Here is a 25516-nt window from a genome sequence, read left to right as displayed (position 1 = left end):
TAATATCTTCAACTGGATTTCTGGATAAGGCATCAGCATTGACATTTGTTTTGCCTGCTTTGTAGACCACGTTAAAATCGTATTCTGCAAGTTTCAGCTTCCATCTTGTTACTCTGGAGCAGGGATCTTTAGAATTTTGAAACCAAACTAATGGTTTGTGATCCGTTACCAATGTAAATTTTCTACCATAAAGGTATGGTCGAAAATGTTGCACACTATATATGATGGCCAAGGCTTCCTTTTCGTACGTGTCGTATTTTCTTTCACATTCATTTAAAGTTCTTGACGTGTAGGCGACTGGTTGGTCTTTTCCAATCACTCCTTGCGATAAAATCCCTCCTATTGCGAAACCTGAAGCGTCTGTTGTCAGTATAAAAGGTTGTGAAAAGTCGGGTCTTCTCAGTAGTGGTTCCTCACATAGTTTATTTTTTAACATATCAAAAGCTGTCTGTTGTTTGTCAGTCCAAAGGAAAGGAATATCTTTTCTTAAAAGTTGATTTAAAGGATTAGCGATTTTTGAAAATCCGTCTATAAATTTTCGATAGTAACCTGCCAATCCTAAAAATTGTTTTATATTTTTTACATTTTTTGGTTTTGGAAATTTCTTTACCGCTTCTACTTTTTTCGGGTCGGGTCTTACCCCGTTTTTATCTATTATGTGTCCTAAGTATCCTACCTCTAATCTCAAAAATTCACATTTGTCTGGCTGTAATTTTAAATTAGCAAAACGTAATCGTTCCATAAGTTTAGAGAATTTTTCTTCATGTTCCTCCAAGGTGTCTGCATAAATCACAATGTCGTCTAAATAAACAAATAGTTCTGATCCTTGTAGACCTAATAATACTTGATCAATAAGTTTCTGAAATGTACTTGGCGAATTTTTTAGTCCGAAAGGCATTCTGTCGAATTCATAGTGTCCAAATGGAGTTGAAAAAGCTGTCTTATAAGAATCTCTAGGATCCATTTTGATTTGGTGAAACCCTGACGCCAAATCGAAAACTGAAAAATATTGAGCATTTCCGAGTTGGTCCAGTAGGTCCGTAATATTAGGTAGTGGGTAAAATTGACCTACCGTGCGTTCATTAAGTTTCCTGAAATCTAAAACTAATCTCCATTTTTTATTCCCTTGTGAGTCATTTTTCTTTGGTACAATCCATATTGGTGTATTGTACGGTGAGTCCGAATCTTTAATAATTTTTTGTTTTAATAGTTCGTTTACTTGGCGTGTCATTTCTTCTTTGTGAACAGGCGGAAATCTGTATTGTTTGGTTATAATTGGTGTATCGTCTGTCGTTATGATTCTATGTTTTATGAGATCTGTTCCTTCTAAATATTCTCCAGGTATATGAAATCTGTCTGAATAATTTTTTACCAAGTTCATGATGTGTTCTAATTCTTCTTTGTTTAAGTGTTCAAGACGAAGTAATTTTTTAATTTCTACGACTCTATCGTTGCCTGTAATGTTGAAAACATTTCCTGATTTAATATTTTTGAAAATACATCAATTATTTGTTTAATTGATGAGTCTTCATTTATAATATCAGATTTGTTTTTTGGAGTTTCTTGTTTTATTTCATCAAAATCTTCTAAATTTATTTCAAAAATTGGAATGTCAATTGATTCATTCAGTGTGTTAATTGCCTTTAAATAAGCTATGCCTTCTATGTTTGAAACTACTGCATCACCTAAGTAAACACCATCTTTTACTTCTAATCTTGGAATAAAACCCTCTTTTTTATTTTTATTTAAAATCTTTACATGAATGTTACAGATGGACCTTGGTGGTATTGTAAAATAATTTTTTGAATCAAAATTAAATTTTTGTTTATTGATTTCTAGATGTCCTTCTTCATAATTAATTTTTACTTTATTCTGGACAAAAAATTCTGTTCCTAAAATACCGTCATGTTCGATTGGAACTTCATTGGGTAATAAATTAAAAATTGTTGGAATCCCGAAAATATTAATTTCTACTTGTCCTAAAGTATAAACTGCGTGATCGTTAATTCCTGTTAATTTAAGACACTTATTTTCATCAATTTTTATATCAGGATTTAATGCGCGAATTTTTAATAAATTTGGTCCTGCTCCTGTGTCAATCATCATTGTTATTGGAACTTTTAACTCTTTAGTATCAATTCGAATGTATGGGATTGCATTAGTTTTTGCTAAATTAATGTTTCTGGATGCATAGTAATTTCTTCTTAATTCTTCCTCAGAGCACCCTACTGAAGAGGAATTTTGGAGTTTCCCTGATTTTGTGTTTGTGAATTTGTTTGTTGTTGTCTATTGTTATCATCCCACATCTTTTTCCTACAATTGGTGGAAATGTGTCCTAATTTTTTGCAATAATTACACGTTATACTTCTATTCGCAAAGTTTGTAGTATTGTTAGTTCTTGGTTCTTGAGAGAAATTTCTTTGTTGATTTTGGAAAATGTTTTGTTGTTGATTTTGTCTTTGATTTTGGTATGGAGTTCGGAATTGATTTTGTGGTATGTTTCTAAACTGATTTTGTGATGTGTTTCTAAATTGATTTTGAAAGTGATTTTGTTGAGGATTTTTGTAAAAGTTTTGACTTTGAAATCTATTAAACGTTGGATTTGGATTGTTGAATCGATTTTGATTCTGGTTTGAAAAATTTTGTCGTGATCCTGGATAAAAGGAGTTTTCTCTTCTTGGTCCTATCAATTTATTAAGTTGAAAACAGTTTACTGCAAAATGACCCTTTTTTCCACAAACTAAACAAGTTATTATGTTATCTTGAGCGATATTAATTTTTGTTGTCTTAGCAAAGTCTTTATTATTTTTAGGATGAGAATTATAATCAGTATTTTGCTCACTTTTTCGTAACTCACGGTGGGATAATAATTTTCTTTCTATTTCTACTGCTTTATTTACTATCTCTTGAAATGTATCTGCTGTTCCAATTCGTATTTCAATTTCTGGTCTAAGTCCTCGTGAAAAACAATCAACAGTTGTTTTATCTAAACTTGCTTTAAATGGTTCATCTACTCTATTTTCATTGCTAATCCTATGCGCGTCTAATATTCTTTCTGCTGCTTCTGCGATTCTTGACCCATAAGAAATTACATTTTCGTGTTCCCACATATATATTGCTCCTAGTTCTCCTTGTAACTGATATACAGACTTTGCTGGCGCGTAAATTTGTTTTAATCTTTCTGTTAACTGTTCTACTGTATTAAAATTATTTCCTATTATAATTCTTCTTGCTTCACCCGAAATTCGACTCCTAATCAATTTTACTAAATTTGTTTGTACTTGTGCATTATCAGGAAGCATAGATTTTGCTTCTAAGCAACTTTCAATAAATATAGATAGTGATATGTTTTTTCCGTCAAACATTGGTATTGTTTCTAAAGCATCGCGTAAAGACACTTGCTGATTATTTGGAAGAGCCATGTTTTCCTCAAAATTGTTACTATTTCTAGTGTTATCAAGAGAATTATTTTCAGAGTTATCGTCTGTTTCAATTTCGCCAGTTAAAGACTTATTTAAACTTTTATTTGAATTCTGATCCACTAAGGTTTTTTCAGTTATGGTATTTTCACTATCGTTACTGTCACTGTCGAATAAATTATCGTCAGTATCAAAAAGTTGGGACTTAATATACCCTGAGTCAAACTGTTCTTGTAATTCTAAGGGATTAGGGTTTTCTTTAGAATATCTGGGTGTACTTGTTGATGGTTTTATTTTATAATTAGGAATTCCCGAATTCAATGCTAATTCTGGATTATTCTTTATTTGTAAACGAGTTAAATGTGAGGAATCGGTAGTATTTTTATTCGAAGAAGACATTAAAAACTAGCATAGTGTTAATTGTAAAATTGTCAATCTTGTCTCTTGAATATAAAATACACTTTTCTTTTGTGGTTAATTTTTTTTATCTTGCTTCAGTATAAAAAAGTATTTTTAAACATGTAATAATAATAACAAATCACAATTAAATGAACAAAACAAATTTTGTATTAGCACAAATTAAATGTCAAAAATGATTCATATACAAGACAAAAAATTCCATAAGTCTAGAGGACTTGAACCCCTATTCAGTAATATAACAAAGGATTTAATTTGATGAATGCACCTTGCAACTTTAAAAATTATAAGTTGAGAGGACTCGAACCTCTATTTATTAATACAGAATTGAATTAATAAATGCACCATGCACATTAAAGAAAAATTTATAAGTTAAGAGGACTCGAACCTCTATTCATCAATACCAATATAAGGTGTATATTTATGAATGCACCTTGCGACTTAAATCTTGTATAATGTTATCAATTAGCATAAGATGTGTTAAATTAATAAAAAAAAATTTTTTAATTTTTTTTTTTTATGATACTGATTATTTTCAATTATTGTATGTTGATATTATTTGTTATTATTATTTGTTACAAAAAAAATTTCCCCTTTTTTTAAACAATTGGTATACTCATTGATTTATTTATTTTTATTGAATTATTTCATTAATTTAAAAATTATATTCATTAAAATTTTCGAATGTTATTAAAAATTTGACAAAATTATATGGCTGATCGACTTTATAATTTTCCCGGGCCGATGCACCAAAATTTAAAAGGGCTTCTGTTACGTCAAAACGAGAAACCTTTTTAAATATACCTAGCGTTCCTCGTTTTAAATTAGTTTCATAAATGAATCTAATTTGGGATGAGGATAAGTCAATGAGCCTACTAAATGTGAGAGAATAATTTATTTAAAAACCAACAAGAAAGAAAAGAGTTGACAAAATTACAATGAGTACAAAAATTATAAATCTTACTTAAAGAATAACGATTACTGGTGGTGTGATGATAATCTGTTGTCCGATCTCAATGGTGTTGAGCGGTAGACGAAAAGGGGCCTTCTGCTTGTTGTCCTTAATGGTTGGGTATTAATCCTCTTGTTTACACTAATGAGATAGTGTATTGTATTTTGAAAATATCTGCTTTCTTCCAGACGGTTGTCGCCTCTTGAGCAAATTTCGATTGTTCGAAATTTGGAATGTGTTGTTTCAATATTAGATCTTTGATTGTTGAGATTATTTCCAATTTAATAATTTTGGAAATTGTTTAAAATTTATATTTTGCAAATTGGTGTATAATAAAAGGTTGATTTACAGTTCACTTCAATTTTAACACTTGGGGATATATTGTTCACTTTCGAACAATGCACTTTGAAAAGAATACTTGAAGATATACTGTTCACTTTTCAAAGATGTACTTTGAATTCACTTGTAACTATGTGATGTGCTAACGTTGACTGGACGATGTAAACTGGTTGATTCCCAAAAAATTACTCTCTATCTCTTGTACTGAACGATGTGTTCAGGTTGATTTCTAAATAGTTACTCTCTTCTACTAAGCGATGTGTTCAAGTTGATTTCTAAAAAACTACTCTCTGATCTGAGTAGAACTCATATCCCCTTTTATATAAAACTGTCTTCATCAATTCTTTGGAATCATACACGTGTCGATGTTGCTTGGATTTTAAGGGGGGTTGGAGCGACTGGCTGCAATGCCGTGAAGACTGTCTAAGAGGCGTGAGGAGTGATTATTTTCTCTCTCAGTTGTGACTGCTAGGCGACTGTTGTCTCTCTCTTTTGTGGCTGGTAGGTTGCAATCCAGAGCGATAGTTTAAGGGGGGTTGAGGGGCGACCGTTGTACCTCTCAGTTCAGATTCCAGAAATTAGACACCTGCCTGCTTGTTTTATACACTCCAATGATTATGGGATTATATTAATCTGTTTGATGGATTATCGTTATTCTTTTTACATGAAAAGTATTACCCATCTTTCTTGGATTTGTTATAATTTATAAGTTTGTTTAAATACATATCAAATTTATAATGACAATTACCTTCTTATTAAATATATTGAATATAATGCAATAATATGAAGAGATTGTATGAATACGTATTTCAAATACGTTAGTATAATATATATGTATAATTCAATATGTTTAAAAGAAATACACACCTGAATATTATAGATAATTTAAGTATATTAAGAAGTTACGGACGTAACAATCATAATAAATTTTTACTACAAAAATATTTTCTAAATTTTAAATTATTTTTTACTCTCAAAATATTTATTTTATGCTCTTTTATTAATCATTATTTTTCTCTATTTTTTGCTATCATGAAATGTTTCTTTAGAATGAAAATTTTTGTTTTACAAAAATATTTATTTTAGTACAAAATATCTTGTTACTACTATGAAAGAGTTCATTACAATGAAAATGTTTGTGCTAACAAAACGCTTTTTTACTATAAAAATTTTGTATTATAAAAATATTTTGCTCAGTATACAATATTTTTTTACTATTATAGAATGGTATTTTATGATAATAATTTTTGTACTACACAATTTTCTTTTCATTTAAAATTATTTTTTACTTAAAAAATATTTATTTTACTATTTTGCTATTTCACTATTTTTCTCTATTTTTTTTTACTATTATAAAATAATTCTTTACTATAAAGATTTTTTTACTACAAAAATATTTTTGTATTGTAAAAATGTTTGTTTTAGTATAAAATATCTTTTTACAATTTATTACAAAATACTCCATTACTATGAAAATTTTTGTATTAACAAAATATATTTCAACTATAAAAATGTTCGTTTCAGCATAAAAATACTATAAAATTAATATAATATACTATAAATATACTAGTAAATATACTATAAAAATATTTGTTTAACTATAAAAATATTTGTCTCACTATAAAAACATTTGTTTCATGTATATAAGATCATTCTTTTTACAAAATAGTATTTTATCACAAAAATTTTTGCACTACAAAAATATTTTTTTACTATAAAAATAATTGATTCACTACAAAAAATGTTTTTACTATAAAAACATTTGTTTGACTAGAAAAACATTTGTCACAGTATAAAATATTTTTCCCTACTTCAAAATAGTATTTTATCATAAAATTTTTTGTACTAAAAAAATATATTTTTACTGCAAAAATACTTGATTCACTGTAAAAAAAATGTTTTTAATTTTAGAAAAATAGTTTTCTTATTACAAGAATTTTTTTACTACGAAAATATTTTACGATAAAAATTTTTTTACTACAAAAATATTTTTTTCTATAAACATTTTTTTTTTGTTATCAAAATTTGGTTATATACTGCAACCACTTTCCTAGCATGATGAAATTATTTTTTATACTAAAAATTCCTGTTTTCTTCAAAAATTTTTCTACCACCAAAATTTTGGTCAACTATAAAAATAAATTTTTACTACCCAAGGAGATTAAAATTAAAGTTTTATTTTTCGAAAAAAGTCTGAGATTATCACTAAAGATTAACGATAAGTAATTAAAAATAAAATTACACACACGCACAGAAAATTATGTTTATTCTTTTTTAAAAATATTTTTTAAAATCTATAAATATAAAAAATTTTTTCAAGCAATTCGTCAGTGTCAAAAATAAGTTTGGATTATTTATTACTTTTTTCTTTAGAGTAATTGCATTGGGTTTGAGAAAAAAAAGAGACAGGGATTTTCCTATGTCCTATGTCCCAAGGGTAGGATAGTAGTTCTATGGGGCGTGCCATACCCCCTTTTTCCTCCCTCTCTCTCTCGCACCCCCTCACCCCTTAGGTCACCCACCAACTTGAGTATCCTAGCCCTGAGTCGTTCTCCTTGTCTAATAGTCTCACCTTTCTCTTTCTTTCGTTCTCACCCCCTTTTCAAGGTCATTTAACGGAGGTAACGTTGCCATGACAACGCACGAGCCCAGAATAACGGGCAACCCCTTTTCATCCCCCTTTTGCCATGCTCTCTCTCTCTTTTTCCACGTGTGTATATACAATATATAGCCTTCTATGAGTGTCAAGTAAGGGAGTAACAATTGCATAATTTTACTCGATTCACGCCAATAATATGTTGGTTGATGCGATCTTCATTCCACCCTTTTTGTGTTAAAGGATTTTTTTTTTCTACTTTCCTTTCTTTTTTATTCCTCTATCGATAAATTCGAGGCTAATTTTCTAATTTATTGCCCAAGAGTGTGAAACGAATTCCACCTTCTATACTCATGTAAAGATTGATGTATAAATTCTCCTCGTGTGTGTGTGTGTGTATTGGTTTTCTGTTCAACTTGAAAATTGCAGGAGTGAGAAGAATTTTTAGTTTTATTTACTTCGATTTTTTGTCGATGAATTTTTATATGGACAAAAGAAATAATCTTTTTTTTTTAAAGAGAAGAAAATTTCTTTGACGAAAAAATAATTAATTTCTTTTGTGAAAAAAAGAAAAATTTTGTTTTCATTATTTAATTTATTTTGAAATAAAAGGAAAAATTTCTTTTTGCGAAAAAAGAGATCTTTTTGATAAAAAAGAGAATCTTTTGCGAAAAAAATAAACTATATTTCTTTTGCAAAATAGAAAATAATTTCTTTTGCAAAAAAAAATGAAATTTATTTTTCGAGGAAAGAAAAAATTTCTTTTGCGAAAAAAAGAAATAATTTCTTGGGCAAAAAGGAAATTAATTTTTCATCCATCGAAAAAGGGGAAATTTCTTTTGCAGAAAGAGAAAACAATTCTTTTGCGAAAAAAAGAGAAAATATCTATGGCAGAAAAAAAACATTACTCTCTTGCAAAATAGGAAATAGTTTCTTTTATGAAGAATGAAAAAATTTCTTTTGCAAAAAAAGAGAAAATATCTTTTACGGAAATTTTACAATTTTTACAGGAATTTCTTTTGAAAAAAGAGAAAAATATCTTTTGCAGAAAAAGAAATAATTTATCTTGTGAATAAGAAATTAGGTTTCTTTTGTTAAAAAAGAAAAAAATTATTTTGCGAAGAAAGAACAAATTTCTATTGCAAAGAAAGAATTAATTAATTAATTTTGAAAGAAAAAATTCTTTTGCAAAAATATTTTTTTAATTTAAATTATATTTTGCTATAAAAATATTTGTATTACTATTTCACTATTTCACTATTTTTCACTATTTGTTTTTGCTATTACAAAATAGTTCTTTATTATTGTGAAAATATTTAATTTCAGTATTTAAACTATTTTTTACTATTTAAAAAATGTTTAATATATAAATTTTTATACTAAGTACAAAAATATCTTTTTACAATAAAAATATTTGTATCTTTGGCAAAAAAAGAATTAATTTCTTTTGCAAAAAATAAAAAACATTTTTCTTACGAAATGGAAGATAATTTCTTATGCGAAAAAGCAAATAATTTATTTAATAGAAAAAGAAAAAAAATTCTTTTACGAAAAATAAAATACATTTCTATTTTGCAAAATAGAAAATAATAATTTCTTTTGCAAAAAAGGAAAAAAAAATGTATCTTTCGAAAAAAAAAAAATTTGTTTGCAAAAAAGAAAATAATTATTTCTTTAGCGAAACAAATTAATTTCTTTGGCGATAAAAGAAACAATTTCTTTTGGTTGAAGAAGAAATAATTTTTTTTTTTGCAAAAAGAGAAAGAAATTACAAAAGGAAAAAAATATGCGAATTCCATACGGTATTAAATTTCAAAAAAAGAAGAGAAAAAAACCGTGAACTAAGTTCCTGATAAACTTCTTTAGGAATTCGTAAAGAAATTTGAGAAATTTGAGAAATTTTCTAAAATTATATGAACCGTAAATTTCTGGTTCATAGCTTTATGGATTATTATGTTCCATAAGAACCATTTATATAATAACTCTTGTAAAATTTACGGTAAAATCTACAATAAAAAGATTTTATGATTTTGAAAAACTTCTTTCTCCAGTTTACTATAACAAAGGGGGCTAATTTTGATGAAAATTTCATCAAATTTGTCTTTTCAAAAACCATCAATGAATTATTGAATTAAATTATTTAATTAAATATTATAAATTATTATAAATTATGAATGATTTAATAATTATAATAATAAATAGTTATTATTGATTATGTTAACATTTTAACTTTTTATATTTTCTTAATAAACAGTTATATAAATAAAAAAATTATACTCATTAAATTGTTTAAGGTTTGTTTATTAACATTTATAAAACAAAAAATTACATACCCATCTCTGCTCGCGATACACAACATTCATGTGTTTATTTCGACTGACTCCATCTTACCTCAATTGTCGTATACGAACCAATATTTCTCATTTTCTCCTGTCATCGTTACAGCTCGAATGCAGTAAACCTTTAAAGAAATAATCATTTATTTATTGAGAATAAACTGTACAAGTGAATTAGAGAGGTAAGAATTTTCAATTTAAATATTTAACAAAGTAAATAAAAAATGTCAATTGGCATTATTTTAAAATAGTGGAAATGAATACAAGGTTCGATTAAATAAAAAATAAAAAATTGTTGTCTTAATTAAACTCTAATTAACATCTATCAAAGGAAAAAATATGGAAAATTTCCTTTTTTTTGTCACTATAAGTAATGACGTTTGAAATTTTTTCGCTCATTGATACTGATTTAAGTGAAGTTAACAACGCGATTATTTAAAAACAAAATATATTTTTTATGCAAATTGTTAAATATTTTTCTCAAGTAAAATCAATAAAAACTTATTTTGATAAAATATTTTAAACAATTTTTTTTCTATAGTTAAAAAATATTTTCTTTTCTTTAATCGTTGATTATACGACGTTGAAAATTATCGTTTACTACTCTTATAAATATGTGACGTTCCACGGTAAAAGGTGACTTATGTTGAAAAAATTGTAGGTTACGATTGTTAAGTCTAAAAGGTAAAATTTTATAAAAGAAAAATTAACATCAGCAAAAAAGATATTTAAATCATTATTATATTATCTAAAATATTCAATAAAAGTTACTTCTGGTTTCAGTTAAAAAAAAAAAAAAATGCTTATAAACAAGGAGAAAAAATGATCATAAACATAACATAAAATTTTTGACGCATAAGGTACCTTTCATGGTGAAGTGAAAATTGGATTTTTAAACAAATTCTATTGTTTCCTCCTAAAATTAGGTTCTAATGGATATCAAGTCCGGATTAGCGTCTATTTCTCTTACAAAAGGAATTAAAATAGCTGAAATTAAGGCTTACTTTGAGCACAAAGCTAAAAATCTTGTGCAGAATATCAACACGATTTCAAAAGTGAAAGCACACTTTAAAAATAGGTGAATTTTTTTGAAAACTTAAAATAATACGTAAGATATGCAGTGCTCAAACCAGTAAAAGGTAAAAGGTATTAGAACCTTTTACAACTTGAGATTTTATAATTCGTCTAAATTTCAAATTAAACGGAATTAAATGACGATATTTTTTAAAAACAATTTTTCCCAAACGCAGGAATGTGATTTATGTGTAAATAATACGTATCTATTATAAAATATAATTCATTTAAATAATTTAATTAATAAAGTTAAATAATTTAATATTTAATTAGTTAATTTAATATTTAATAAAAATCGATAAAAACTTAATATTTCATTAATATTAGTGAAAAGTGGTCCATTAAATAAATTAATAAAAGTTTCATGATCAAAAAAGCTTTCAACGTTCAAATGAAAAAAATATTTTTTATTAAAAATATCAAAAATTATTGAGTGCGATAAAAATTAAAAAATTGTAACATCTCGAAATTCTATCATTTAGTTTTTTTTCTTTTTGATAGTGACGCAAAATTATTGTAATAAAAATTTAATTTGAAGAAGAAATAAATGAATTTTGTTCATTTGAACGTTCAGAACTTTTACTCATTAAAAAATTTCTACTAATTTTTAGTAACTTTCGACTAAAAGTTAAATAAAAAAAATAAAAAATTTTAAATTACTAAATGAAATAGAAATAGTTATGATTGGATTTTTTTATATTAAAATAAATTTTATCTACAAAAAAAGCATTTTTATCATATCATTTTTTGATAATTATTTTTTCTATTTTATTATTATTTTCCTCGAGAACTATTAGTTTATAAGGAGTTTATAAAAAATTCGTAAAATAAAAATCTTTGTAAAAAAATTAATAAGGAATAAATTAAAGTAAAGAATTAAAATAAAGAAACTTTGTAAGATTTCTTTTTCCTCTTTAAAAAAAAGTTTATTATTTTAATAGAGCTATTTTGCACCTACGTTTTAAATTCGTTCGACAAAAAAATATTATTACTGCGCGCTCACGATTAATAAACATGTGATCGTAAAACTCTCTCTCTCATTTCTTTATCTTTAGCAAAAGTTTATTTTTCCTCTGTTCAAAAGAATTACTTTGCAAAATTAAAATACTGATCGATTACTATATGAAAAGATTTATTTTAATATGCGGACCTCATAAATCATCGATTTGACGCAAAATCCCAACTCACTGGGAGCAATTCGCTTCAGGCATAAATAATTCATTTCTATCATCCACAACTATAAAAATCTCTGCAATCTAGATTTCGAATTAATAACCATTCTTCTTCATCTTGAGGCAAAGGAAAAAAATTCTTTTCTATTCTTATTTCACTATGTACAAGTTTAAAAAACAGAAAAGATTAAAAAAAAACGAATAAAAATAAAAATGAGGAAAAGAAGCAACAACAGGGTTGCCACAAATATTTTATTTTATTTTTCCCTAATTTCCAGACAAAATTTTTATTTTTTTCTTGACACTAAAGAATATTCTGATTCACTCTGAAAATTATTATTAGATACTCAAAAAAATGTTCTATTACATTTATTAACAAATTTCTTTAATTGTAAAATTATTCAAAAACATCAATAACTTCTTTGAAAACTTCTTCATGTTTTGTAATAATTTAAATTACCATAAAATTTTTCAAAAAAAGTTAATTATTTACAAAAATCCTAATAAAATCCTTCGCAAGAATTCAATTATTTTTAAAAGTAGTAAAATTTCTAAAAAAAAATTCAATTATTAAAAAAAAATGTAATAAAATTCGTTGCAATAATTCAATTATTTTCATAAATATTAAATCGATATTATTCGGTAATTCAATTAATTAAATCAATTTTTATTAGGAAATTCTAGAAGAATTCAATTATTTAAATTAAAAAATAAATAATTTATTCAATAATTGAATGTTTCTTAAAATTCAATTCTCATAAATAATTTTATCAACAAATTTTTAAATAATTGAATTCTTTTGACAAATTTTAATAAAATTTCTAAGAATAATTACATTTTTTGAGGAATTTGATTAAAATATTGTATCAAAAATAATTAAAATTCTGCGATGAGTTTTATTATTTATGAAAATAATTAAAATTTTCCAAAGAATTTTATTAAAATTTTTCTAAAATAATTGAATTTCGAAAAAAAAATTTATTATTTATAAAGAAACTTGAAATTTTGACAAGAATTTTTGAACATAATTGAATTTCTGCGAAGAATTTTATTACTTTTGAAAATAATTTAATTCTTCAAACGAATTTTATTCAAGTTTATAGAAATAACTGAATTTCCGTGAAGAATTTTATTCAAGTTTATAAAAATAATTGAATTTCGGTGAAGAATTTTATTATTTATAAAAATAATTGAATTCTTGAAAAGAACTTTGTTCAATTTTTTTAAATAATTGAATTCTTGCGACGAATTTTATAAAAATCTTTTTAAATAATTGATATTTTTCGAAAAATTTTATGAAATTTTGTATTTTAAATAATTGAATTCCAGAATTTTATTAAAATTTTTTAAAATAATTGAATTTCGATGCAGAATTTTATTATTTATAAAGATAATTAAAATTTTGACGAGAATATGTTTTTTTCAAATTTTTGAACATAATTGAATTTCTACGAAGAATTTCATTACTTTTGAAAATAATAATTTAATTCTTCCAACGAATTTTGTTCAAGTTTATAGAAATAACTGAATTTCTGTAAAGAATTTTATTATTTTTTATAAATAATTAAATTCTTGCAACGAATTTTATTCATGTTTATAAAAATAATTGAATTTCAGTGTAGAATTTTACTATTTATAAAAATAATTGAATTTTTGCGACGAATTTTTTAAAAATCTTTCTAAATATTTAATGTTGTTCGAAAAATTTTATGAAATTTTGTATTTTAATTTTTAAATAATTGAATTCCTGTGATAATTTTATTACTTGTAAAAATAATTGAATTATTTCGAAGAAATTTATTTTAAAAAATTTTGTAAATAATTGAATTTCTGTGAAATTTTGCCAAGAATTTTATTAAAATTTTTAAAAATAATAGAATTTCGATGAAGAATTTTATTATTCATAGTTTACGAGGCAAACAAAAAAAAACTTAAAAATTCAGAGTTTTTTCATGAATTTTAAAAATTTAATTTTTTCCAGTACTTTTACTAAATATCCCTGACTTTTTCCTGATTTCCCTGAACAATTTTACTTTCCCTGATTTTTCCCTGACTTCCCTGACATGTGGCAACCCTGAGCAATAATACAAAAGACAAAAATCAACAACAACAAAAATTATAATATATCTAAATTTAAATTAATAAAAGTTCTTACTAATATGAATTACTATTACTCTCTTCTTATTTTTGTTTTGATTCATAAATATTGATTCCTAAATTCAATCACTATAAATCAAATTGTTAAATTTTTTTTTACAAATTTCGATTTAAAAGAACGAAATGTAAAAAGAAAATATAAACAATAAAGTCAATACCAATTTTCGTCGAAATTGCTAAAAATATAAATTTTCAAAGACTAATACGCATTCTTAAAATAAAACATTCATTTATAAACATAAGTTTTATATAGTCATTATGCAATTTTATAACTCTCGTTGCTATTATTATTCATATTGCCAAAGAAATACGACATAAGTTTGGTCAAAACACGTGCTCATCTTTCGCCCAACGTCATATATAATATAGATACAAACAAATATCAGATATCAAAACTTTTAAAATTCTTTTTAAACAAAATTTTATCCAAAAAACTTCTGTCCTTATAATTGAAGAAAAAAAAATAAATATCTACGTATATCACACACTCATAAAATGTATTTTACAAAAGGAGAGAAAGAGGGAGATAAATATTTAGAAAGAAAATATATATATGCGCCTTGCCGTTTATTTCTGTCTGACGTAATATTGACTTTACTACTTGCTACCGATTTCAATGGTAACCGACGATTGAATAAGACGAAAAAGAAAATAATTTCGATTTTCAAACTTTATGTTGAATATTATTAATTATTTACTAGTTAGAAAAAGAATATTTTCTAATTAATTCTAATTGAGAAAAATGATTAATAAAATTAGAATAAACAAATTTTTCCTTTATTTAAATAAAAAAAAACTGGATTTTATTAAAACAATTGTTAAGAAATAGAAATTATGCAAATTATTTCCTTATGAAAATTGAGAATTTTCTACCAAAAATATTAAGAAACGGGAGAAACGGGAATATGTAATGTTTATTTTTCCAAAAGAAAAGAATGAGTTTGTGAACAATATTGTTATTGATAAATAAAAATTATGCATAAAATGGGTTATTTTCCTATTTCTTAATCATAATTTTTTAACAATTAACAGTTTCCTAATATTTTTTATAAATATAAAGGAGAAAAATTTGAATAATTTAGATCAATTTAGTCAAGCGAAATTTGTTGTAGAAAAAAGCATATAATAAACAAAATGGGTATATATTTTTATTTGTTAATCATAATTTTTTTAAATTTTCTAATTTTCCTAATACTATTTTATTATAAATCATAAAAAAATAGCTGTATATTTTGGATTTGTCAAATATTTTTTTTTTAGAGAAAAAAAGACTTTAATATTTAAATGTTTTAATTATATTGATTAATTTCAATATTAATTAATTCAAATATACCTATTACTTTAAATATTTGATAATATCAATTATTAATATTTAATAATTTCCCCTTTTTTTAATGCCAATGTCTTATAACTTCAACATAGATTAATTTGAATATTTAATAATATTTAAATCTTGCATAATTTTAGTATTTAATAATTTTACAAATATTAGTCTCTAAACAAATATTTATTTTTTTTGGCAGAAGTCATGTATAATTAATTTACTTGCATGAGAGAAAAAATTTCTTTCATCTAGTGTAAATTTAATATTGCGTCACGTTTCGTTTTTTTTTTGTCCCCAGATATCGTTTTTTGCAACAGTCGCAAGTTTCTCCCTTACCCGGAGGAAAGAACTCTCATGACATTATCATATTCTACTGCGCGAATGGTTCTACAAAATATATAAATTTTCTCATATCTCTTTTCATCGCAACTCCATTATTTATATTAAATATATTATTTCACGTGTTTAATTGGCTCAATGCCATCAGTTGCAGTGCGTCATGTTTTAGAAAATGATTTACATTCACCTTTCAACTTCATTTTCACGAAAACTAATTAGAAAGCACAATGCGCTTATAATTTATAAATATATATGTGCATAGATAGATGCAAAATAAATGCAAAACCACTGCAAAGTGGGCGGAGAGTAAGAATATATATAATTTTTTTTCTTTATAATTATTTTTTTTCTCTATAAATTCTTTAGAAAATAAATTTGTTGGCATTTTCCTGTAAGGTTTTGAGAACGTATTTAAATGAACAAATATTTTTTTGTATTTAAACATTTACAAAAATTTTGTGAATAAAATTAAAAATTAACTATAATATAATCTTTGTATTTCATTCTTTCATTCTTTCTGTCCACGATTTGAAGTTAGTTTTTCTTTATGCTTTTGTTTTCTTTAAAAAATATTGTTTGACAGATCGAAAAAATGCAGGTATTTGTTCATGATTTATAATAAAACAATATATTTGAAATTAGAAAATATAAAAAAATTATGATTAACAAATAAATTTTGTTTATTATATGTTTTTTTCAATAACAAATTTCGTTTGACTGATCTAAATTATGCAAATTTTTCTCCTTTTTATTTATAAAAAAATATGAGAAACTTGTTAATTGTTAAAAAATTATAATTAAGAAATAGAAAATATTTTAAACATAATTTATATTTCTCAATAACAATATTGTTCAGAAACTCATTCTTTTCTTTTGGAAAAGAAACATTACATATTCCATTCTATTTGTCAATTACAAATTTTAATTGAAAATGAAATTGAAACTTTTTCAATTTTTAGAAAATAAAGGAAAAAATTTTACTCAAAAAAATGTTCTATTACATTTATTTACAAATTTCTTTAATTGGAAAAATTATTCCAAAACATCAATAACTTTTCTTTTAAATAAATATTTAATCAATATTATTTTTTCACAGAAATTAAGAATTTCAAAAATTTCAAATTAAAATCTTTTTAAATTCATTAATTTACAAGAATATTTTTATAAAACAGGAAGATAGCGATTGCTCCGAGTCGAAGACTCGGAGTGATCAATATCTTCATGTTTTATAATAATTAAAGATGACCGAGTGATAAAATCATTGTTTTAGATTAAAAGAATATTATTACAGTAACTTTTTCAAAATTATTTTCATCATTTCAAATCAATTATTATTTTCTACAATTTTTAATTATTTTTTATGAAAATAATTGAATTCCTTAAAAAAATTTTATTATTTATAAAAATAATTGAATTATTTTGGAGGAATTTATAAAAAATTTGTAAATAATTGAATTCCTGAGAAATTTTTATTATTTATGAAAATAATAATCAAATGTTTGGGTAGGTACTATTTTTGTGAATTTGAAATTTATTTGAAAATAATTGAACTTTGGAGAAGAATTTTGTTATTTATAAATATAATTGTGATTTTGACGACAATTTTTTTTAAATTTCAAAGATAATTGAATTTGATGAGAAGAATTTTATCATTCTTGAAAATAATTGAATTTCTGAAATTATTTGTAATTTTTCCAAAATTGGATTTTTTTTAGTGTTTTTAACAAAAATTTGAATTAAAAACTTTGTGTGGATACGCAAAAATTAGTCATTTTCGCATATTTTTTATTTTTTTTTAGGTTTTGACAGTTAAAATTTAATGATTTTTAAATAATTTTCTTACAAGTTTATTTAACATTTTCTTTTCAGAAACAAGACAATTTTTAAAAATGGTGATAATTTCTTTAAAATATGAAATTTATTTCAATAAAATTTTACGAAAATTTCAATTTTTAAAAAATTTTTCAATTAATTGTTTTCGAAAATTCAATTATCTTGAAGAAATTTTAATTTTACAGAAAAGTTTTTCAGGAATTTCTAAATTAAATTATTCAATACTTTAGTAATATTGCTAAAGTATCTTTAACACTTATTGTTATTTATTTTTCCACAAGAACTAAAATATTTTAAAAAATTACAATTTCAAATCTTTTGAAATTTAATTATTTCCAAAAAATACAACATTAATTCTACCAAAATTCAATAATTTTTTTTAGAATTTTTAATTAAAATTCTTCTTTAAAGCAATTATTTTTAATAATTTTTAGAAAGTTTTTTGAAAATTCGATTATCAAAAAGAAGAAAATTTCATTTAAAATATGTTTAAAAATAAATTAGAAATTCTGTATTTTGGTGTCCAGCAATTTTTGAAAATATTAAAAAGATTTAATTCGTCCCTAGTTTTTTTCTGTTCCTTATAAACTTTGAAATAGCCAAAAATTTTAACATAAAACTCAAAAACTTTTTTCTACTTAGGTCAATATTTTATCTTTTGGTAGAGAAAATTTTCATATAAAAAATGCTTTTACAACTTTTATTAATAATTGAATTTTTTAAAGACTTTAATTTCAAATTTTAGAGAATCACGATTTTAAAGATTATAATATTTAAAAATTCTGAAGAAATTAGTTTCGTGATAAATTTTATTCAAATTGAATAACTGATGTTTCTAAAGTTTCGAACTTTTAAAATGAACGACGATATTTTTTTGCTTCTTAATTTGTATTTTTTTATAAGAAAAATAATTTTGTTTATTAACAAGATTAATTCTTAATAAATAAATAGAATTAAGTAATACATTGAAGACTGTATAATTAATTTCGAAATTAAATTAATATTTTTAAAAAACATAGGTACTATATTGTTTTTTGAAATTTAAGAATTTTTGATTTTCCTATTTTCAACTGTTTCAAAAAGAAAAATTTTTTATTTTACCAAAAAAATATCTCTTTTTTTATGTTTGTTATTTTTTCCATCTATCGTATAATTTATTGTCGTGTACCAAATAAAAACGGAAACAGTCAATTATTAACAAAACGCACTCGTTTTGATAAAATAGAAAAAAAAATTCGACATTTTATGACAGACTACAATTCTATCCATACACGATTGCAATCGCAATTTAAGGGGAAATTTTTTTTTCATCGTCTTTTTACTACTAAGTTGCTCATCATCGTCATTGATGTTCCCTTATAAAGATGTCCCATTTGATATCAGATACTATCAAACTTTAATTATGTTTTGTGAATCGGTAACAACTGAACAAAAAGAAACTTTTTCACTTGATGCAAAAAATATTTTTATCTTAATTTAGCAATACGTTTTTATTTCATTGTATTTTCTATATAATAATATAGTAACAATAGCGATAAAAATTACAATGAAAATGAAAATAATAATAAAAATAATAATAATGATAATAAAAATAATAACGATAACAATTTCAGTCCTTTTCGTATTTCTCAAGAGAGAAAAATGTAAAATTTAATAATAATAGAAATTCAAATCTTTTTCATCGATCTCAAATGAAAAAAAAAATATAAAATTTAATAATAATGACAAAAATAATAAATATTTAAGAGTTTTTCATATTTCTCAAGAGTAAAAATAAAAAATATCAAATATAAAAACTAATAATAGCAAACAAAGATTTCACTGCTTTTTATATTTCTCAAGAGTGAAAAAATACGAAATTTAATAAAAAAATAAAGAGGTGGACTAAAGTGAAAAATAAAAAGGAGAAACATTGTTTGGTTTAAAGTTGGAAATTTTTGACTATAGTGTGAATGTATGTGTGTGTGTATCATTTATAAAGTTGTACTCCCCAGTGAAGTACTTACTTTAGAAAAGAAAGTGAAGGAAAATGTTGCTATTACAATTTAAGTATCACTTGAGTGACAGACATAAAACGAGACACTCAACATCGATTGCTTGCTTTTAAAGGATTTTTACTTGCCTCTATAGTTTAGAATCTTTTTTTTTTTCTCTATTTTGGCAATCTGTCATATACTCTCTTTCATCTATCAAGCAGATGACATTTTCACTTTAAGTTTATGGTGCCGAATTTTAACGCTTTTCGACATATTTTGATAAATTAATGATTCTTAAAATTTACATATATACATCAAATATAAAAAAAATAAGTTTCTATTTATTTTTCTACACTTTGTAAAAAGAGAAAATTATTTCAATCAAATAATTGTTATATATTGTCACTGATAAATATTTACTTGAAACAAATAATTATAATTATTATTGTAATCGAGATTGTAATTTAGTTTAAATTTCATTTCATTTTTATTCAATTTAAATTTAAATTAATTTTCATTGACTCTACTTTATTCAATTTCTACATTATTTGTCAACGCAGTAGTGCATTTAAATGTTATATATTTTCCTTCCATAAATATTAGTAAATATTTATAAATATTATTATAAATGATTATTCTATTATTTTTCTACAAGAAAGTCAACTGCGCAATTAGTTTTTATCTATTTTCTAAAGTTAAAATTAAAACATAATTATTTAGTAATAGTACACTGAAAAAAAATTTAATTGATTCAAATAACCAATTAATTGACTATTATCAATTAAATATTTAATTGAATCAAATAATATTTATTGGAGTCAATTAAATGGTATTTGAACCAATAATTTCAGTATTTGAAGCAAATATGAACTGAACCATTTAATTGACTCCAATAAATATTATTTGATTCAATTAAATATTTAATTGATAATAGTCAATTAATCGGTTATTTGAATCAATTAAATTTTTTTTTCAGTGTAGAGTATAAAAAAATTGAAAAAAAATTTAAAGAATTTATTTATATAAACAAAAATTATTTGAAACAAATAAATATTTATTGGACAAAAATTAAGTATTCTATACCAAATAATACTAAAAAATACTAGAAAATACTTTAAACAGTAGAAAATACAATGGAATGCATAAAGGTACTAAATAATACCAAAAAGTACTGTAAATACCAGGAATGGTTGAGGTAAACTTTTCCTAAAACGTATTTTTTAATTTTTTATTTTTAAAAAAAATTTTTTTCTAATAAAGATGAATTTCTAAATAACTTTTTTCTAATGATGGTGATTTTCTAATTTTCTTTCTTCTAATAAAGGTCATTTTCTAAAAATTTCTTTTTCTAATATAATAAAGGTAATTTAAAAAAAAAAAAATTTCTAACAATAGTCAATTTTTGTACAATAACGATCAATTAATATATGACTAAAAAATAAAATTTAGGAAAATTTGTTTAATTCTTTAAAAAAAATACTTGAGATTTCGTTAAAAAATTATAATAAAAAATAGAAATTATGCAAATTTGTTAACAAAATTTAAAAATAATCTAGTTAAAAATTGTTATTAACAAATAGAAATTATAGAGATTTTTTCCCTAAAGATATTAAAAACTTTCTAAAAAAATGTTTTACAAATAAATTAATTTTGGAAATTTTTGTATAAAAATTATTATTTTTTTTCCAAGAAGAACAGAATTTTGTTTACAAATTGTGATAAGAAATAGTAATTTTATAAAATTTTTTCTATTTTTTCAAAAAGAAACTTATAATTTTGTAAACAAAATTGTGATCGAGAGACAGAAAATATACAAAATAGTTTCTATTTCTTAACCTTAATTTTTTAACAATTTTCTAACTTTTATCAAAATTATGGAATTTTACAAATTTTCAGGAAAATAAATATTAGAAATCATAACTTTTTAGAAAAACTTTTTTTAGAAATCAATAATTGTTAGAAATACTTTTTTTTAGAAATCAAAACTTATTAGTTAAGCTTTTTTTTAGAAAACAGATTTCATTAGAAATTGCTTTTTTAGTTTTTTTTAGACAAAAAGGAATAGAAAATATTTTTTTAAAAAAAGTGACCACCCTATCACCAGGAATAATAAAAAATACTAAAAGACACTACAAAATAGAAAATACATAATATTTTTAGTTAATACTAAGGAATACAAAAAGTACTAAAAAGCTATGAGAAATATTGCAAGAAAATACTAAGAATACTAGAAAATACTTAGAATTACTGTTTTAGTATTATATTATCTGTTTTATTATAGTTTTATAATTTTTTATTGGCTTTTCATTTTAGTATTTGTAATAGTAAAATTAGTATTTGTTTCATCACATTTTTAGTTTTTTTTTATAATTATTCATTCAATTTTTTTTAGTATTATTTTAGTACAAAGTGTACATAGACTAAAGAATACCAAAAATACTATAAAAAAAGTTGAAAAACAACGAAATACTTAAAGTTATTAAAGAATACTACTAAAAATACCAAGATAAAAATACTGGAAAATACTAGGGAATACTTTTTGTTTTTATCATTATTTTAGTATATATTTTTTACGTACACTAAAGTCTACCAAAAAATATTATAAAGTACTGAGAAAATTTAAATATAGAATATTTAAAGATACCAAAAAATTAAAAAACAAATGCTGGAAAATACTAAAAAATACTTTTTTAGTATTTTATTTTTACTTTGGTAAAAATTTTGTTCTCTTATGTAGGTATAAAAGTAATAAAACCTAAAATATTAACTTTTATAAAAATTAATTGTGTAAATTATGGGGATTGCAGTTTTGCTGTTTTCTGCGAAATTGGTAATTTCAAATCAGTATAATTTCGACGAAACTTGACAGAATCCAATTTTTTATAGTGAATTTTAAAGCATTTTTTGTGTACTTTTCAATTCAAAAATTCTTTTTGAATTATTTTTCAATATTTACAGAAACTACTTCTTTTTTTTAATAATTTTTGTCATTTTCATTTTAAAGCTGAGATTTTTTCCAGTAAATTATGTGAAATTTAAGAGTGGGATAAAAATTGGTTTTCAAGAAAATAAAAAAAAAAACTTTTTAAATATTTATTTTATTAAAAACTCATTGTTGTCCTATTTTTTAATTTTACATAACTTTCTGAAAAAAACCTCAGCTTTCCTATGGAAATTATTAAAAAATTAAAAAAAAGTGGTTTCTGTAAAAATTGAAAAATAAGGTTTATTTTTGAAAAAAAGCAGGAAACGCAGTGATTTTTTCATGTAGGTAATATTAGATATTTTTTATCTAATCTTTTATCTATCTTTTTTATTTTCCAAAAAGGGGATTTAGTATTAAAAGGGGGAATTTACAAAAAAAAAATAAAAATTATTGTATTAGGAGCGTTAGGATAACGCACAAAATTTATTTAATTTTTTTTTTTTACTTTTTCTCTTAACTATACATAGCTTTTTAAAATCAAATTATTTTTTCTTTTGTTCAACTTTTTCTGTTAATTATTGATATTTTTCATCTTTTTCCTAAGTCTATAACTGTCTTTGCATTTTTAACCAAAATTTTTATTTTTTTTTTACTTTTGTTTTCAAATTCCATTAATTATACCATATATCTACGAAATAAATTTCAGAAAAAAAATTAGCAAAATTAATTTGGGTCTTGGGAAAATGCTCTTAAAAAAATAGTAAAATTTAATATTAAAAATTGTTATTTCCAGAATTCTGGAAATAAGTAATTAATTACTTTTATTATTTTCAAGGACAATTTTTTTTAAATAAAAATTGTAAAATTTATTGAAAATTTGTAAAATTCAATTCTGGAAATAATTATAAATAATAATTTAATTAAATTTAATTTAATTAAATAATAATTTGTCAAAAATTTCAAACTATAGAATTTTTTTCATAATTTGAAAAACTGTGGATTTTTCTTAGAAGTAAAAGTTATTTTATGTTTGTTACTTTTTATGAAAATATTTCGAAGTTTAAAAACTCAGAGAAAATATAATATTAAAAGAATTATTTAAGTTTCAAAAGACTAACATTTTTCCAAAGTTTGCGAAAAGTAAAATTTTTTCTTCAATTATCTGTTAACTTAAAAATATCGAATTGCAACAAATTGATACCAAAAATGTGAATCAAAAATTGATCCACATTTTTAGCATCAATTTGATACTTTCGAGAAAACTGTGAACTAAAAATTTTTCAAACTTACAAGAATTGTCAATTTTTATAAGTTTCGATGAGTTTAGGTATTTTAGAAGATTTTGCTTTAAAATCTAATTTTTTCAATGGATCAGTTCAAGTGGAATTTTTCTAGTGGAAAATTAGTTAAAGTTTTTACTATAATTTCAAGAAATGAGCTACTTTTCACAAATTTAGAAGTTGCTACCGTAGAAATGTAATTGTCCTGTGTTATCTACAATTAATATAATAAATAATAATTTTAAAACAAACATTTAATTGTCAGATTACTGTCTTTCATTCGACTTTATCAAGCAAACTGTTTAATTGTAAATCTTAGTAAAGAAATTCCTCTCTCAAGTTATTCCATTCAAGTTAAAATATATAGAATAAAAGAGCAAATCTCGAGACTTCACATTATCTCCGCAATATTTTTTGTACCTTATGAACCTGTATTCATTCATTCATTCATTGTTCTGAATAATACCCAAGAAAGTGTATTTCATGTATACCGTACTTCAAGTTTATCAGCACAATGGTGTACATAAATAATTTTATCCAGGCGTTTTAGAATTTTTTTTTATCATAAAATCATATGCACAAAAAAGTTTATCATGTACAGTTTTTTTTGTGTCTTTTTTAAAACTGAAACATTTGCCTCACGATATTTTTTTTTATTATCATTATCATTTTGAGCTTATAACACGCGTTTATGAATAAATATTTTGATAAGAAACAGAAGTAAACAAATTAATTTATGCAGGAAAATCTGTTGGATAAATGGAATGGGATGCGAAATTTGAAGGATAAACTTTACATAATCTCTTAAGTCTTTAATCTCGCCAGTTATACTTGAGCGGCATTCGAGTTTCTCCTTAGGAAATAAAGATTTCCTCTTTTTCTTAATTTCACTCAAAATAATTCTATTATTCTCAAGAATATAAACGAAATATGTTTATATTAATATTTATATTATGTAAATTTAGAAAAAAAGAGAATTTTAGTTTGTATTTTTCTTTCTTCTGCGTGTATAAAAATTATGATTTTATAATAAAAAAATATTTTTGGAGAATCTCTTTTTTTTATTATAAAATAATTTTCAACTTTGTTAGAATTAAAAATTCGTAATTGTTACTAAAAAAATAAAGGCACCTTCGTTTTGGGACAAGTTTTAAAATAAGATTAGAACAACTGTGAACCCTTTTAGAGTCGAAAAAAAAGGGAAATGCTGCAAACGGCTAAAAACAAACATCAAAAGTTTATAATGGCAAAAGAAGATAAATGAAATCAATTCAAGTGCAATAACGTGTAATTCGATAGGATCAAAGGAAAATGGGAAAGGTAAAGGGAAGTACAAGTAGTTGGCTTAAAAGGGCGACACCTTCATTTCGTTCACT

General features: G+C 23.3%; 1 protein-coding gene and 1 long non-coding RNA gene across 4 annotated transcripts in view; one reads left to right on the top strand and one right to left on the bottom strand.

Annotated features, from left to right (window-relative positions):
• Nucleotides 1-25516, top strand: part of LOC122502757 (diacylglycerol kinase 1) — a 212761-nt gene that overhangs the window by 19789 nt on the left and 167456 nt on the right. The window lies entirely within an intron of this gene.
• The window catches only part of LOC122502759, a 190988-nt gene continuing 175539 nt past the window's right edge, over nt 10068-25516 (bottom strand). The window contains exon 5 of the long non-coding RNA XR_006301666.1: nt 10068-10184. This is a non-coding gene — a long non-coding RNA (uncharacterized LOC122502759). The remainder of the gene's footprint in view (nt 10185-25516) is intronic.

This window comes from Leptopilina heterotoma, unplaced genomic scaffold, assembly GCF_015476425.1.
Source record: "Leptopilina heterotoma isolate Lh14 unplaced genomic scaffold, ASM1547642v1 Lhet_237, whole genome shotgun sequence".
NCBI lineage: Eukaryota > Metazoa > Arthropoda > Insecta > Hymenoptera > Figitidae > Leptopilina > Leptopilina heterotoma.
This window is presented reverse-complemented; position numbering and strand designations above follow the sequence as displayed.